This window comes from Phyllobates terribilis, unplaced genomic scaffold (genome assembly GCF_046119375.1).
Source record: "Phyllobates terribilis strain yellow unplaced genomic scaffold, ASM4611937v1 Scaffold_8__6_contigs__length_399053987, whole genome shotgun sequence".
Classification (NCBI taxonomy): Eukaryota; Metazoa; Chordata; class Amphibia; order Anura; family Dendrobatidae; genus Phyllobates; species Phyllobates terribilis.
The window spans coordinates 381,900,061-381,915,256 of record NW_027362768.1 but is presented as its reverse complement, the minus strand read 5'-3'; the positions used below and the strand labels follow the sequence as shown (position 1 = coordinate 381,915,256).

General features: G+C 46.8%; 1 protein-coding gene across 8 annotated transcripts in view; it reads right to left on the bottom strand.

The window, feature by feature from the left end:
- IL5RA (interleukin 5 receptor subunit alpha) overlaps positions 1-15,196 on the bottom strand; it is a 230,539-nt gene that overhangs the window by 83,243 nt on the left and 132,100 nt on the right. The window lies entirely within an intron of this gene.

Sequence of the window (15,196 nt, the reverse complement as noted above, 5' to 3'; positions counted from 1 at the left end):
ATGCTTGCTTATTGTATTTTCGTTTGAGACCCAAGTCCTCTGGGGATGAATCCCAGCGCGTAGGGTTCATAATGTCACTTTTGCGCAAAGAGCCTCAGGAGTGGGCCTTTTCTTTGCAACCTAGTGATACATGCTTCAGATCAGTGGATAGTTTTTTTTCTGCTTTAGGACTATTATATGATGATCCTGACCGTGTGGCATCAGCTGAGACTGAGTTGAGACGTCTAAAACAAGGATCGGGTAATGTTGAAAAATATTGTACACATTTTCGTCGTTGGTCCACTCAAACAGGGTGGAACGATTCTGCTCTGAAAAGTCTATTTCTTGCTGGGCTCAGTGAAAGGGTTAAAGACCTGCTAATTGCTTATCCTACACCTGAGGATTTGCAACAGGCTATGCAATTAGCTATACGGGTGGATAGAAGACTGCGTGCTAGGGTTAATGAGAGCAAATCCTCTGCTATGTCAGTTTCTGGTTATGATAATGTGTGTACTAACAGTGGTGAACCGATGGAGATTGGATCGGGGGCACCTCGCTCTCAAGAAAAAGACCGTCGTTTTTCGGAAGGCTTGTGTTACTATTGCGGAAAATCTGGTCATTTGATTAAAGGCTGTGAGCTTCGTATGAAGAAAAAAAAAAAATGGTCAGTCACGCCCGTATTGCCTGTTTAAATTCCAAGGGTATATTTTTAGCTGCTTCCACGATTGCTCAGGAAAAATTGATGGAATTTCGGGTGTTTGTTGATTGCGGGTCTACACTGAATGTAATTGATGGGGGATTCGTGGAAAAACTCAATTTAAAACCTGAACCTTTATCATCCCCCATTGCTGTGGTTTCTGTGGATGGTTCCCCTTTGAAGAATATTACTCTCAAGGTCAGTGAATTTCCTCTCACTATTAATGGTGTTCACCATGAGAAATTGGATTTGGTAGTGTTGAATAACTTGCCTTCTCCAGTAATATTGGGTTTGCCCTGGTTAAAATTTCACAATCCTGTACTGGATTGGTCTACCAGTGAAATTAAATCCTGGAGCCATAAATGTTATGACAAGTGTTGTAACGGGCGTATTGCAGCTTTGGATAGGGGAGAATTGCCTGTTCCTATTCAGGATTTTTGGAGAGTTTTTTCTGAGAAGGAATCGCAGGTTTTGCCTCCCCATAGAGACTATGATTGTTCTATTGAATTTGTCCCTGGAGCGACTCTTCCTAAAAGTCGTTTATTTAACCTTACTATTCCTGAGAGGAAGGCTTTGGAGGAATACATACAGACAAGTTTGGCCGCCGGTCACATTAGGCCCTCTAAGTCTCCTGTGGCGGTTGGATTTTTTTTTGTAAAAAAAAAGGACGGCGGTTTACGTCCTTGTCTGGATTTTCGTGAGATTAACAAAATTACGGTACGCAATCCTTACCCACTGCCATTGATTCCTGATCTGTTTAACCAGTTATTGGGGGCCAAGTGGTTCTCTAAAATTGACCTTAAGGGGGCATACAATCTGTTGCGCATGAAGGAGGGTGATGAATGGAAGACTGCTTTTAACACTCCTGTGGGTCATTTTGAGAATCTGGTTATGCCTTTTGGTCTTACTAATGCTCCTGCATTTTTTCAGAATCTGATTAATGACATCCTTAGACCTTTGATCGGTAAAAATGTGGTTGTGTATTTGGATGACATTTTGATTTATTCGCCAGATCTGGAGTCTCATTGGCGGAGCGTGCGTGAGGTATTACAGTTATTAATGGACAATTCGCTTTTTGCTAAGCTGGAGAAATGTGAGTTCGCTGTACAGAGAATTAGTTTTTTGGGCTACATTATCTCCAGCAAAGGTTTTGAGATGGATCCGGTTAAGGTTCAGGCTGTGCAGGAATGGCCTAGGCCTATTGGTTTGAAATCGATACAGAGGTTTTTGGGTTTCGCCAATTACTATAGAAAATTCATAAAAAATTTTTCTAGTATTGTCAAACCTCTGACTGATCTCACCAGGAAAGGGGCTGATGCGGTTCAGTGGTCTTCTGAGGCCATTGAAGCTTTTGTGTATCTCAAGGAGAGGTTCACCTCTGCTCCCATCCTTATGCAGCCTGATGTTACTAGGCCGTTTTTGGTTGAGGTTGATGCTTCCTCTGTGGGGGTTGGCGCAGTATTGTCTCAGGATAACGGGGATGGATTACATCCCTGTGCTTTTTTTTCAAAAAAATTTTCGGAGACTGAATTGAATTACGATATTGGTAATCGGGAATTATTGGCTATTAAACTCGCATTTGAACACTGGCGCCACTTCTTGGAAGGTGCGGAATTTCCTGTTCAGGTTCTTACGGATCATAAAAATCTGATATATCTTGACGCTGCCAAGCGCCTGAATGCCCGTCAGGCTAGGTGGGCACTGTTTTTCTCGCGGTTTAATTTCTCCGTTACTTACATCCCTGGTACTAAGAATGTTAAGGCGGATGCCTTGTCTCGCAGTTTTTCTCCCATAGTCGGTGCTGAGAAAGAGGAAAACATTTTACAAGAAGGTGTTGTGATAGCTGCTTTAGACTCCGTTTTGGAAGATGAGATTCTTAAAGCTCAGGAGAATGCCCCATCTAACACTCCTCATGGGAGGTTGTTTGTGCCTGGGACCTTTAGGAGAGATTTGTTTGTTGAGTGTCACGAATCTCGGTTGGCAGGTCATCCCGGAATCTCTGAGACCAAGAGACTGGTGGGTCGCAGTTTTTGGTGGCCTGGATGGCAGAAGGAAGTCATTAAGTGGGTGCGCCAATGTACTATATGTGCTAGATCTAAGTCCTCACATACTCCTGCTGCGGGGTTGCTTTGTCCTTTGGAGGTCCCCAGTGCTCCTTGGACACATTTGGCTATGGACTTTATAACTGACCTTCCCCCCTCTGAGGGTTTTTCTGTCATCTGGGTGGTCGTGGACCGTTTTAGCAAGATGTGTCACTTGGTTCCCTTCGTCAAACTGCCCTGCGCTAAAACTCTCGCTAAGGCCTTTGTCAAGGAAATTGTCAGACTTCATGGCGTTCCTACTGACATTGTTTCTGATAGGGGTCCTCAGTTCGTGGCTCGTTTTTGGCGTGCCTTTTGTGACAGGTTGGGAATTCATTTGTCGTTTTCGTCCGGATATCATCCTGAATCTAATGGCCAGACAGAAAGGAAAAACCAGGATGTTGAGCAGTTCTTGCGTTGTTTTGTGGCAGACAATCAAGAGGGGTGGTCTGAGTTTCTGCCACTTGCCGAATTTGCTCTGAACAATCATACATCTTCTTCTGCTGGTTGTTCGCCTTTTTTTTGTTGTTCTGGGAGACATCCGTCGTTTGGGTCGTTCTCCAAGTTGGGATCTGCCGTGCCTGAGGAGGAGAATTTTTCCGGTGATTTGGAAAGAGTTTGGACGGATGTGCGTGGTAATCTTCAGGAGGCCAACAGAAAATCTAAAGACTACTTTGATAGGAAACGACAGGAGGTTTTGTTCGCTGTTGGTGACATGGTTTGGTTGTCCTCTAGGAATCTGCGGTTGAGGATTCCTTCTAAGAAATTGGGTCCCAAGTTTGTAGGGCCCTTTAAGGTGCTTCAGGTTGTCAACCAATCTGCTGTTAGGTTGGAGGTTCCTACCTCCTGGAGAATTAATCCGGTCTTTCATGTCTCTCTGTTAAAAAAAGCTGTTGTGTCGGATGGTGACGCCTCTGCCTCTGTTCCTCCGGTGGTGGAGGACGGGGAATATGAAATTTCTCGCATCCTTGACTCTAGACGGTATAGAGGTAGTTTGCAGTATCTTGTGGCCTGGAAAGGTTTCGGACCCGAGGATAACTCTTGGGTGAGGTCAGATGATGTTTCCGCGTCCAGACTTATCAGAGCGTTTCACAGGAGATTTCCTGATAAGCCTGGTCCTAGGGGATCCGGAGGATCCTCTTAGAAGGGGGGGTACTGTTAGAACCTTGCTGTTAGGTTTTTTTTCCTTTGCTGGTCACATGACCTTGTTGGCCTATTTAATCCTGCTCCGCCCTTCTGGCTTTGCTGGACTTCATTGTATATCTACTTTCTAGCTAGCCTGTGCTCTGTATCTAACTCTGTTAGTTTGCTTGGTCTACGGACCTCTATGTTCAATCTATTTTGTTTGTTCGTCTTTCTGCTACTATTTCTGTTAGGAGGTGTCCCATATTCCTCCCAGTCCTTAGTACTTGTAGGGATTCCCTCCCCACATCTATAGGTCTTCGTACAGACTAGATTAGGACTTTAGCAGGTCTGATCGCAGGATCAGGTTCCCTGTTACATCGTAGGGATTCAGCTGAGTCCTATAGTAGGGACAGATCTCCTCTCTTTCCTTAGCTCTGGTAGCAGAACATAACAGTCAGTATGATAGACACGCATCTTTGGTTTTTGAGAGGGATTACGGGAAGTACCGCTCGCTCGACCCTTACAGAAACTGCAAGATGTCAGTGAATAGTAAAGTTGTTACAGGACTGGTTGACACTGCGGGGTCCCTGAAAAGATCCAGATCAGGGATCCTGGAGGTCGTCAGATCCTTCTACTCGCACCTCTTGGGGAAGAGGGATCTGGATTGGGATGAGATGTCGGCTTTTCTGGCTGAAGCCGTCCCCGAACCAGGGGTAGACCTCTCTCTTGGCGTTTTGACAGAGATGATCAGGGAAGAGGAAGTTAAGTTGGCGATTGAAGGGCTTTCCCTAAAGAAATCTCCCGGTCCAGATGGCTTAACATCTGAATTCTATAAGACCTTTAAGGACGCCTTGGTTCCCCTCTTGACTGAGGTATTCAATGAGTGTCTTTCCTTGGGCACTCTGCCGAAGTCAATGAGGAGGTCTGCCCTGATCATCTTGTCAAAGGGTAAGGACCCATCTTGCATTGAGAATTGGCGTCCCATAGCGCTTCTCAATGCAGACAGGAAGGTTTTGGCAAAGGTGCTGTTTAATCGGCTGGTGAAATTTGTGCCCCAGCTCCTTTCGGGAGCCCAGCATTGCTCTGTTCCAGGCCGCAGTACAATTAGTGCTGTACTCTGTGTCCAAGAGGCGGTGGAGCAGGGTAGGGCTGGCCACTGGAAGGGGTACATGCTGTCATTGGACCAGGCAAAAGCGTTTGATCGGGTTAAAGGGAATCTGTCCCCCCTGGGAGATATCAGACCGCTACTATGGCCATACAGGGTATAGAAAAGTAAATCTATACTTACCTGTATGGCCCATAGCAGAGGTTTGATTGCAGAGAAAAGTAGTTTTCTTTTTGGTTTTCAACAGGCTTGGCGTCCCCCAAGCAATGCCCGCGTATCTGATTATTATTCCCCTAAATCGCAACCTATCAGCCTAGTTACCATTTTCCCTCCCTCCCCCGCACGTCACAGGGTGCTGTGACGTGCGCTTTCCGTCCTCACCTACCGACGCATGCGCAAACTACGGCTCTTATAGATCGCGCTTTGTTTCCTCCCGGCCGGGTTTGTATGAGCACAGTGCTGCAGAAAACCTTCTTGTTATGCGCCGGGGGTCACTGGAGTGGAAGTCACAGTGACTCCTCAGCGCCTGCACAATAGAGCACTGAGGCACGAAAACAAATCTTTCCACCAGGCAACATCTTCCATACTGCCTCTCGGGGGTGAATACCTCTCAAGTGGGCTTACCTGGTCCGCAGGCAGAGATACTTATTTCCAGTCGACAGTCCTTGGCACTTTGTAACGGGTCTGGGACATGGAACCTACTATACAAAGGGGCAGTCCTTGTAAGGAAGCGGGTGGCTCCCAGGGAAGGCGGGCAGGTAGTCACGACAAGTGACGGGAACAGTCTCTTGACAGGCGGGTGGTCACAGCAAGTGACAGCAGGGTAAGAGTCTCTAGACAGGCAGGTGGTCATGGCAAGTGACAGCAGGGTAAGAGTCTCTAGACAGGCAGGTGGTCACGTCAAGTGACGGCAGAGCCTCCAAGTAGGCTAGCTGGCGGGTAGCAGGTGAGCGCTCCCAGGTGAGCGGGTAAGAGTCTCTCGGCTGGCTGGCAGGTGATCTCAGGCAGGTATCAGGCAGGTGTCAGGCAGGTGCTTCCTGATCCGCAGGCGGACTGGTCCATAGACAGACTGGCGGATGCAGGTAGACAGACTGTCGGACCGCAGGAATGCAAGCAGGTAGACAGAGCTGGAAAGCAGACTGGCAACGGGACCTGAGGGCTGAAGCAGAGGTGAAAGGCTTTGCAACAACTTTGCTCGGGCACCTCCATTTTGGAGGAGGTGCCTTATATATGGGAGCTCCACCGGCAATTGGCCGGGGACTCCTTAGGACGGCGCGCGCGGCCCCTTTAAGAGAGAGGGAGCGGGCGCCCTAAGCACAGTGCCCGGGAAGCGGCAAGCGCTGCCAGCAGCGCGGGAAGAGGACGCCGAGGACGGAGCAGGGAGGTGAGAGGAACGGCGTCTCTGCCTAGCAGGAGGCAGGGACGCCGACGCTACACACTTGACTCGGTTCACCAAATGTCTCATACGTCAGCATCCCGGGCCTCCTCACTTCTCGAGTCGACATCCTCCTGGTGGGTTGTTCCTCAGATACCACGGGTTCTTCAGTCACAGGAGTTTCTTCCATCGCACTCATTTCTCGTGCTTCCTCAGATGCTTTTGGAGCTGCCTCTGTAACTTCCTGTACTTCTCCTGAGTCGCTTGTTTCCGCATGGTCTGGTAATTCTGCTTCTCCTGAGTGTCAATCGGTCTCTTCAGTGGCCGGTGCTCGATCATCAGATCTGAATTGGACTTCATCTCTACTCCTTGTTACGAACTCAGTAGCCTCAGGACTTAGTTCACTCTCCTGAGGATGGTACATCCCTCTCCTTGCCGGTCCGAGAAATACAACGGTGTGTTCTTCTCCATCGGAACTTTCAAGGTCACTATCCACCTCCGGAGCTTCAGTCTGTGGTGGTCCCTTTGTCGATCTCGGACGATGTGGGTCTTCTTCTGGGAAGTCTTGTTGTGGTGGGAGATAATCACAGGGTAGTAGTAAATTCCGATGGACTATTCTGGTTTTCTTGTCTCCCGTTTCCAATCGGATTTCATACACTGGGCTGTCAATAGCTTTCCTCCTTACGACCACATACACCTTGTCTTCCCAGTACGAACAAAGTTTTCCTGGACCGCCTTTCTCACGTATGTTCTTCACTAGCACCCGGCTTCCCGATGCCAATTCTGCTCCATAACATTTTCGATCATAGTACTCCTTACTCTTGCTCTGTCCTTGCGTAACCAGTTTGGACGCTATGTTGTATGCCTCTGCCAACCGTTCCTTGCATTTTCGAACGTACTCCTGATACGTTCTGTAAGTCTCTGACACCGGAGTATCGAACATGATGTCGATTGGCAGTCTTGGCGATCGTCCATACAGTAGGCAAAAGGGTGAGTAACCTGTTGCATCGCTCTTTGTACAGTTATAGGCATGTACCACTTTTAGAAAGAAAGAGAGTACAGTGGCGCTCCAAAGGTGTGACCGGCAGGGCTGCAGCAAATTGTAAAAGGGGGTAAAATACTATATTTGATAACCCACGTACCTTTCTCTTCATCCAGGGTCGCTCTATGTAACCTATTGACCACACTGACAATCTTGGCTGTTTTCTACTATCAAACGGACTTCATCTTTTTTCCCTGATCATCCAACCTTGTCTCTCATATCTAATCTACCCTTCCAAAAGCGGTTCTTCAAGTTAATGTTTACACAAACTATTGTTTACGTATTTTTAATCCTATTTAAATAAATTCTTTTTGATTGATTTTATCTCTACCCCCTTTTTATTATCCAGCAGCTCAGCGCGAATTATCTAATATAGTAATGTACCACTTTTGTCAGAGAACTCTTCCAGTCTTTCTTCTCATCGGCTGTTAAAGTGCACAACATCGACAATAATGTCCGGTTAAAACGTTCCACTTGTCCATTACCCTCTGGGTGATAGGGCGTTGTGTGGGATTCTCTGAATTCTACAGTACTTTCCTAGCTTGGCAAAGAACTGGTTCTCAAATTCTCTTCCTTGGTCATGGTGTAACCTCGTAGTGAACCCAAACCTCAAAGCAAAATCATTGAAGATCTTCTTTGTCGCTGTTTGGCCCGATTTATTGGTGGTGGCATATGCTTGGGCAAATCGAGTGAAATGATCCATCACCACCTAGATGTATTCGTAACTACCCTTGCACGTCTCGAGATGTAGAAAGTCTATTGAGACCATCTCAATGGATACGTAGTTTGGATGTTGCCCATAGGTGCCCGGGTTGATGTGTTGGGACGTTTATCCTGGGCTGATCGCTTTCACCACCCCCTCAACGATCTCATCTGGCTGGTAACCTTTTTGTAAGCTTGCATCGATCTGGTGCAACAAGTTCCTATAAGACAGTCTCTCTTTCTGTTCACACGTCCAATCTGTCCCAGGATCTTGAATTCTTTCCTTATGGTGATTTGTGGTATTGGAGAGGACTGTCTTCCTGATTTACCTAACCCGAGCAGGTTAAAGGTCCTGTCTGAGTCTATCACCAGTTCAGAGGTTTTGGTCGATTCCTGCAGGGCTGTTGTTAGGGCTTTGAATTGTTCTTTCAATTCCTGTAGTTCAGTCTGTGGACGGGGATTCCCATTTTTGTTAATTGGTGCCGCCCCTCCATCCTCCAACTTCAACCTGGTTAGAAACTGTGTTAGTCGCTGGAGGAACGTCCCCATGATGTCTTCAGCTTTTTTCTCCCCCAGCTCATCCATTTTTGCATTAATGGCAGCTAACAGTTGCCTGCGATTGTATGCTTTAGAAATCTGTTCTTCTGACATCTTTATATGTTCTGCTACTGTTCTCAATTCTTTACAGATTAACTAAAGAAGCAGCTCACTAATTCTGTCCATTTGTATTTCCACATCCATTGCTGCTAGTGAGTTTTTCCTTAGGGCTGGTCCCCTTTAACTGGCGTAGCAGAGTTGAGTTGAGGTGCTGTGCTTTTCCAGACACTTTTCCTCTTCTCCCTCTACATGCTAATTCCCGCTCAGGATTCCCCAACAATGTTACACACATGCCGCCTAAGTTCAGATAGGGACTAGACCGCTTAAATGAATTTGTAGGAATCCTGGGGGAACCATTACTCAGGGCGACCATAGACCATGTGCTGCAGCTTCTCTCAGGCATACAATAGATTCAGTTGCTGACCAGACACATCTGACTAGGTTCTTCATAAAAGGTAGAACAGTAGCATTTAATGAGGCACAGTCAGTTCAATGCAAATGTCTTTTTGAGCAACAGGCTCCAGTCATAACAGTACAGTCTCTTTTGCAGCACAGCAGTACACAGTCTATTATCCTGTAGCACAGTACAGCACAGTTCTAATGCATACACAACCACATGCTTTTCCTTCACAAGAACTCTATAGTACATAGCATTCTTTATCCTGCATGGAGATGGAGGGGGGAAGAGTGTGATGAGGGAGATGATCTCCATGACAGGATTCATTCCAGTCCTTATCTTCCTGGCCGATAATGCTCCACACTGTTAGCTCAGAGAGTCTAACTGACCTTTGTTTAGCTTCCCTCCTGACCTGAATGCTGTTCCCTTGCCTTCTGTTAGATACAGATCATAAGCCACCTTTCTCTTCAGCTCCAGCCAGACAGTAAACAACTTCCCCACAATCCCCCTGGGGCTCTGCTAAAACACTCCACTTCTCCTGTCACTGTGTTAACCCCTAATAGTTGCTGAATGCTCTTAAAGCAACAGCTCTCCTTCTGCATGTCACATATGGCCTGCCGGGGGGGGGGGGGTTGTTGATTGGCTTAAGACCTGGGGCAGAGAGCGTCCCACTTGTGAACGGTTGGATTGGCAGCTCTTTTTGAGGTTGGGTGTGGTGTTCGCCAGGGTTGTCCCTTGAGCCCGCTGCTGTACGTGTTTGCGGTTGACCCACTTCTTAGGAGGGTGGAGCGTGGGCCGTTGGCTGGGATTGGGATGGACCGGGCAGCACCGGAAGCCACTCTGAGAGTGGTGGCGTATGCCGATGACGTCACCATTTTTGTTTCCTCCAATGGGGAGGCAGAATGGCTGATGTCAGAGGTAAATCGCTACTTGGAGGCATCCGGGTCTAAGATCAACCGGGATAAGTGTGAGAGTCTCTGTCTGGGAGGAGGAGATCCTGGTTTTGATCTCTCGGACACCCTTCCAGGACCCAAAGTCTCTGAAAAAGTTCTTGGTATCGAATTTGGCCAGGGGGATTACCCCAAACAGAATTGGGAAAGCAGGCTAAAGATCGCCACTCAGAAGGTGAACCAATGGAAGGGTTGGTCCTTGACCCTAAGGGAAAGGATAAACCTGATCAAAAGTTACCTGCTCCCTTTGCTGATCTATCTGGTGTCATGCCAGGTGTGAGTGCAACACAGAGGGGAAAGAGAAAGGGAGCCCAGACACTAGGGAAAGGGGGACGAGGTGACCTCCTAATCTGGACTAGCATCACCCTGTCTCCCCCTAAAGTCCCTATACAGCCTCCGCAGCTGTCGCCTATCACGTGCCTCGCCCTACTATCCCTGGCATCAGGCTATAGCTGGGGGTGGAAGGAGGAACAATAACTCAGCTTTAGAAGAACTCCAACAGGGCACACAGGCCTTAAGACTCCAGAGAGGACGTGGTGCTGCTTCAGCCAAGTTGCAAGTAGAAATGAGTATAACCGGCAATGCCCACCTAGACACACCAGGTATATATATACACCCAGACTAAAGGGAGGTAGTTGCTGGGTCCTAAACACAGCCGCCTATCTAGGAAGCTGTCTGCATTGCCAAACGTGGAGATCTCCTGCAAACCATTCCAAGGCGACTGTCTGTCACCTCTGACACACCAGTGACATCTGGGCAGTGTGTACATCTTGCCGGAGCCTCTCTGGACTCGGGTCTACAGTTTGTTCTTCCAACTGTTATGGGGGAATAGACTGAACCTGGTCAAGAGGGAGGTTACTTACCGTACGAGGAGACTAGGAGGGTTGGGTATGGTCAACCCTGTGGTATTCCTTGTGAATACCTTCATTAAGATCAATATTGCAAACCTCTGGAAAGAGAGGGCTCCTCCGTGGGTATTCTCCTGTAGGGGAATGTTTCAGCCTTTCTTCCAGGAATGGGAGACAGGAGGGCAAGTGAAGGATCTCCGCACACCGCATGGACATCTCCCGGCTTACGCTACCGTGGTTCTGAAGGTAATTCGCCGGTGGGGTCTGGGAATGTGGGAGGTCAGGACTCTGCCAAGGAAGCTCCTTGACAAAAGGGTTCTGTTGACCCATTTTCAGAGGCCTCTGGCGCTCAGAGATTGCCCAAGTCGAGATCTTGGGGTGGGTCTGCATCTTTTGAATTCTATCAGGATCCCCTCGAATGTTTTGGGACTTGGCTTGGCGCTGCTTCCATGGGAAACTGTGTGTGAGGGACAATCTGAAGTGTAGGAGCTCTGAGGACAGGAACTGTCCTCGGGAGCATTATGGTACCATGCTTGAAAGCATGGACCACTTCCTGCTTCGTTGTCCATTTAACACAGAGGTGTACAACAGGGTGGGCGCCTCCATTGGCTGGCCCCGGCTGGCCGGTCTCTCTTATGCGGAATGGGCCTATGGAGCATTCGGGGACCTGGGTGGTCGGGACCGCTGCACCTTATTTCTAGTTAGCGCAGTGGTTAGGTATCACACGTGGAACGCACGGTGCTTAGTATCGACACAGCGGAAAATCCTCCCAGTGGACGATGTGTTTAGGACCATACTCGGTGACCTGGTGAAGGTGCGTTCTCTGGAGTATGAGAGACTGGGTACACGGAGGGCCGCTCTCCTCTGGAGGGGCTTTTCTTTTAGTGTGCCCTAGTCTGGTCACCTCCTCTCCTGGTGGTGGGCTGCTGCTGACACCATAGATTTTTGTTTTATTGATCAGTAGACAGTGATGTAGGGCTGCAGGCGCCGAACTTGGGCTTTGTCAGTTGTGGTTATTGTATTATTTGTTTCTGTATATATTGTATATATGGGTTTGGGTGTAGGTGTTGGGTTGGGTGGTGGGAAAAGGGGGGAGGTGGGTTCATCTTGTGGGACACTGTTTATTTGGGTGAAAAACTGGCACTGCCTGATCTGTCCTATGGACGTTGGACATGGACTAAGGCATGAGGCGCAGGACCAGCTCTCAGGTCAGTGCCGGGGAGGGACTGGTGGGCTCGAGTGTGGGAGGTTTTGTTTAGTCTTGTATAAATTTGTATAGTTAGCATTTATTTTATATTGATTAAAAAAAAAAAAGTTTGTATATATTTTGTCAGCTATTGTTTATTTTGCTTATTGTATGTTTACTTTATTAATTGTTTGTGGTTATTATTTTCTTTGGTAACCGGACCAGATGTCATGGTGTAGGTCCAGAAGCCTGTAATATGAGTAGTTATTATTGTGTATATACAGTGCCTACAAGTAGTATTCAACCCCCTGCAGATTTAGCTGGTTGACACATGCGGAATTAACTTGGCATTGTGACATTTGTACTGTAGATCAGCCTGGAAGTGGGAAATGCACTGCAGCAAATTTTGTTTGTTTTTTTTGTTTGTTTGTTTTTTTAAACGTTAAAAGTTAATTCAGAGTGTCATTTATTATTCAACCCCTCAAACCACAAGAATTCTGTTTGGTCCCCCTAAAGTATTAAGAAGTAGTTCAGGCACCAAGAATAATGAGCTTCACATGTGTGGATTAAAGATCTCTTTTGCCAGCCTTTTCTGACTATTTAAGACCCTCCCCAAACTTGTGAACAGCACTCAGACATGGTCAACATGGGAAAGACAAAGGAGCATTCCAAGGCCATCAGAGACAAGATCATGGAGGGTCACAAGGCTGGCAAGGGGTACAAAACCCTTTCCAAGGAGTTGGGCCTACCTGTCTCCACTGTTGGGAGCATCATCCGTAAGTGGAAGGCTTATGGAACTACTGTTAGCCTTCCACGGCCAGGACAGCCTTTGAAAGTGTCCTCCCGTGCCGAGGCCAGGCTTCTCCGAAGAGTCAAGGCTAACGCAAGGACAACAAGGAAGGAGCTCCGGGAAGATCTCATGGCAGTGGGGACATTGGTTTCAGACAATACCATAAGTAACGTACTCCACCGCAATGGTCTCCGTTCCAGACGAGCCCGTAAGGTACCTTTACTTTCAAAGCGTCATGTCAAGGCTCGTCTACAGTTTGTTCATGATCACTTGGAGGACTCTGAGACAGACTGGTTCAAGGTTCTATGGTCTGATGAGACCAAGATCGAGATCTTTGGTGCCAACCACACACGTGACGTTTGGAGACTGGATGGCACTGCATACGACCCCAAGAATACCATCCCTACAGTCAAGCATGGTGGTGGCAGCATCATGCTGTGGGGCTGTTTCTCAGCCAAGGGGCCTGGCCATCTGGTCCGCATCCATGGGAAGATGGATAGTACGGCCTACCTGGAGATTTTGGCCAAGAACCTCCGCTCCTCCATCAAGGATCTTAAGATGGGTCGTAATTTCATCTTCCAACAAGACAACGACCCAAAGCACACAGCCAAGAAAACCAAGGCCTGGTTCAAGAGGGAAAAAGTCAAGGTGTTGGAGTGGCCTAGTCAGTCTCCTGACCTTAACCCAATTGAAAACTTGTGGAAGGAGCTCAAGAATAAAGTCCACATGAGACACCCAAAGAACCTAGATAACTTGGAGAAGATCTGCATGGAGGAGTGGGCCAAGATAACTCCACAGACCTGTGCCGGCCTGATCAGGTCTTATAAAAGACGATTATTAGCTGTAATTGCAAACAAGGGTTATTCCACAAAATATTAAACATAGGGGTTGAATAATAATTGACCCACACTTTTATGTTTAAAATTTAATAAAATTCAACTGAGCAACATAACTTTTTGGTTTGTAAGATTTATGCTTCTGTTCATAAAACCTACTCTCGTTTGCAGTTTGAAGGCTCTAACTTATTTGCATCTTATCAAACCAGCTAAATCTGCAGGGGGTTGAATACTACTTGTAGGCACTGTATGTATAATATGTGTGTGAGGAGAGAGGGAGCGGCTGGACCAGTTCATTACATTGTTTATTTTCTGGTTATTAATTTTGTTATGTTTCTGTTATTATTATTGTTATGTTTTTCATTTTTATAATAAAAGATCTACAGGATGTAACTCAGGATCAGTAATGTAATGTATGTACACAGTGACTGCACCAGCAGAATAGTGAGTGCAGCTCTGGAGTATAATACAGGATGTAACTCAGGATCAGTAATGTAATGTATGTACACAGTGACTGCACCAGCAGAATAGTGAGTGCAGCTCTGGAGTATAATTCAGGATGTAACTCAGGATCAGTAATGTAATGCATGTACACAGTGACTGCACCAGCAGAATAGTGAGTGCAGCTCTGGAGTATAATACAGGATGTAACTCAGGATCCGTAATGTAATGTATGTACACAGTGACTGCACCAGCAGAATACTGAGTGCAGCTCTGGAGTATAATACAGGATGTAACTCAGGATCAGTAATGTAATGTATGTACACAGTGACTGCACCAGCAGAATAGTGAGTGCAGCTCTGGAGTATAATACAGAATGTAACTCAGGATCAGTAATGTAATGTATGTACACAGTGACTGCACCAGCAGAATAGTGAGTGCAGCTCTGGAGTATAATACAGGATGTAACTCAGGATCCGTAATGTAATGTATGTACACAGTGACTGCACCAGCAGAATAGTGAGCGCAGCTCTGGAGTATAATACAGGATGTAACTCAGGATCAGTAATGTAATGTATGTACACAGTGACTGCACCAGCAGAATAGTGAGTGCAGCTCTGGAGTATAATACAGGATGTAACTCAGGATCAGTAATGTAATGTATGTACACAGTGACTGCACCAGCAGAATAGTGAGTGCAGCTCTGGAGTATAATACAAGATGTAACTCAGGATCAGTAATGTAATGTATGTAGACAGTGACTGCACCAGCAGAATAGTGAGTGCAGCTCTGGAGTATAATAAAGGATGTAACTCAGGATCAGTAATGTAATGTATGTACACAGTGACTGCACCAGCAGAATAGTGAGTGTAGCTCTGGAGTATAATACAGGATGTAACTCAGGATCAGTAATGTAATGTATGTACACAGTGACTGCACCAACAGAATAGTGAGTGCAGCTCTGGAGTATAATACAGAATGTAACTCAGGATCAGTAATGTAATGTATGTACATAGTGACTGAACCAGTTAAATATACCATTAGG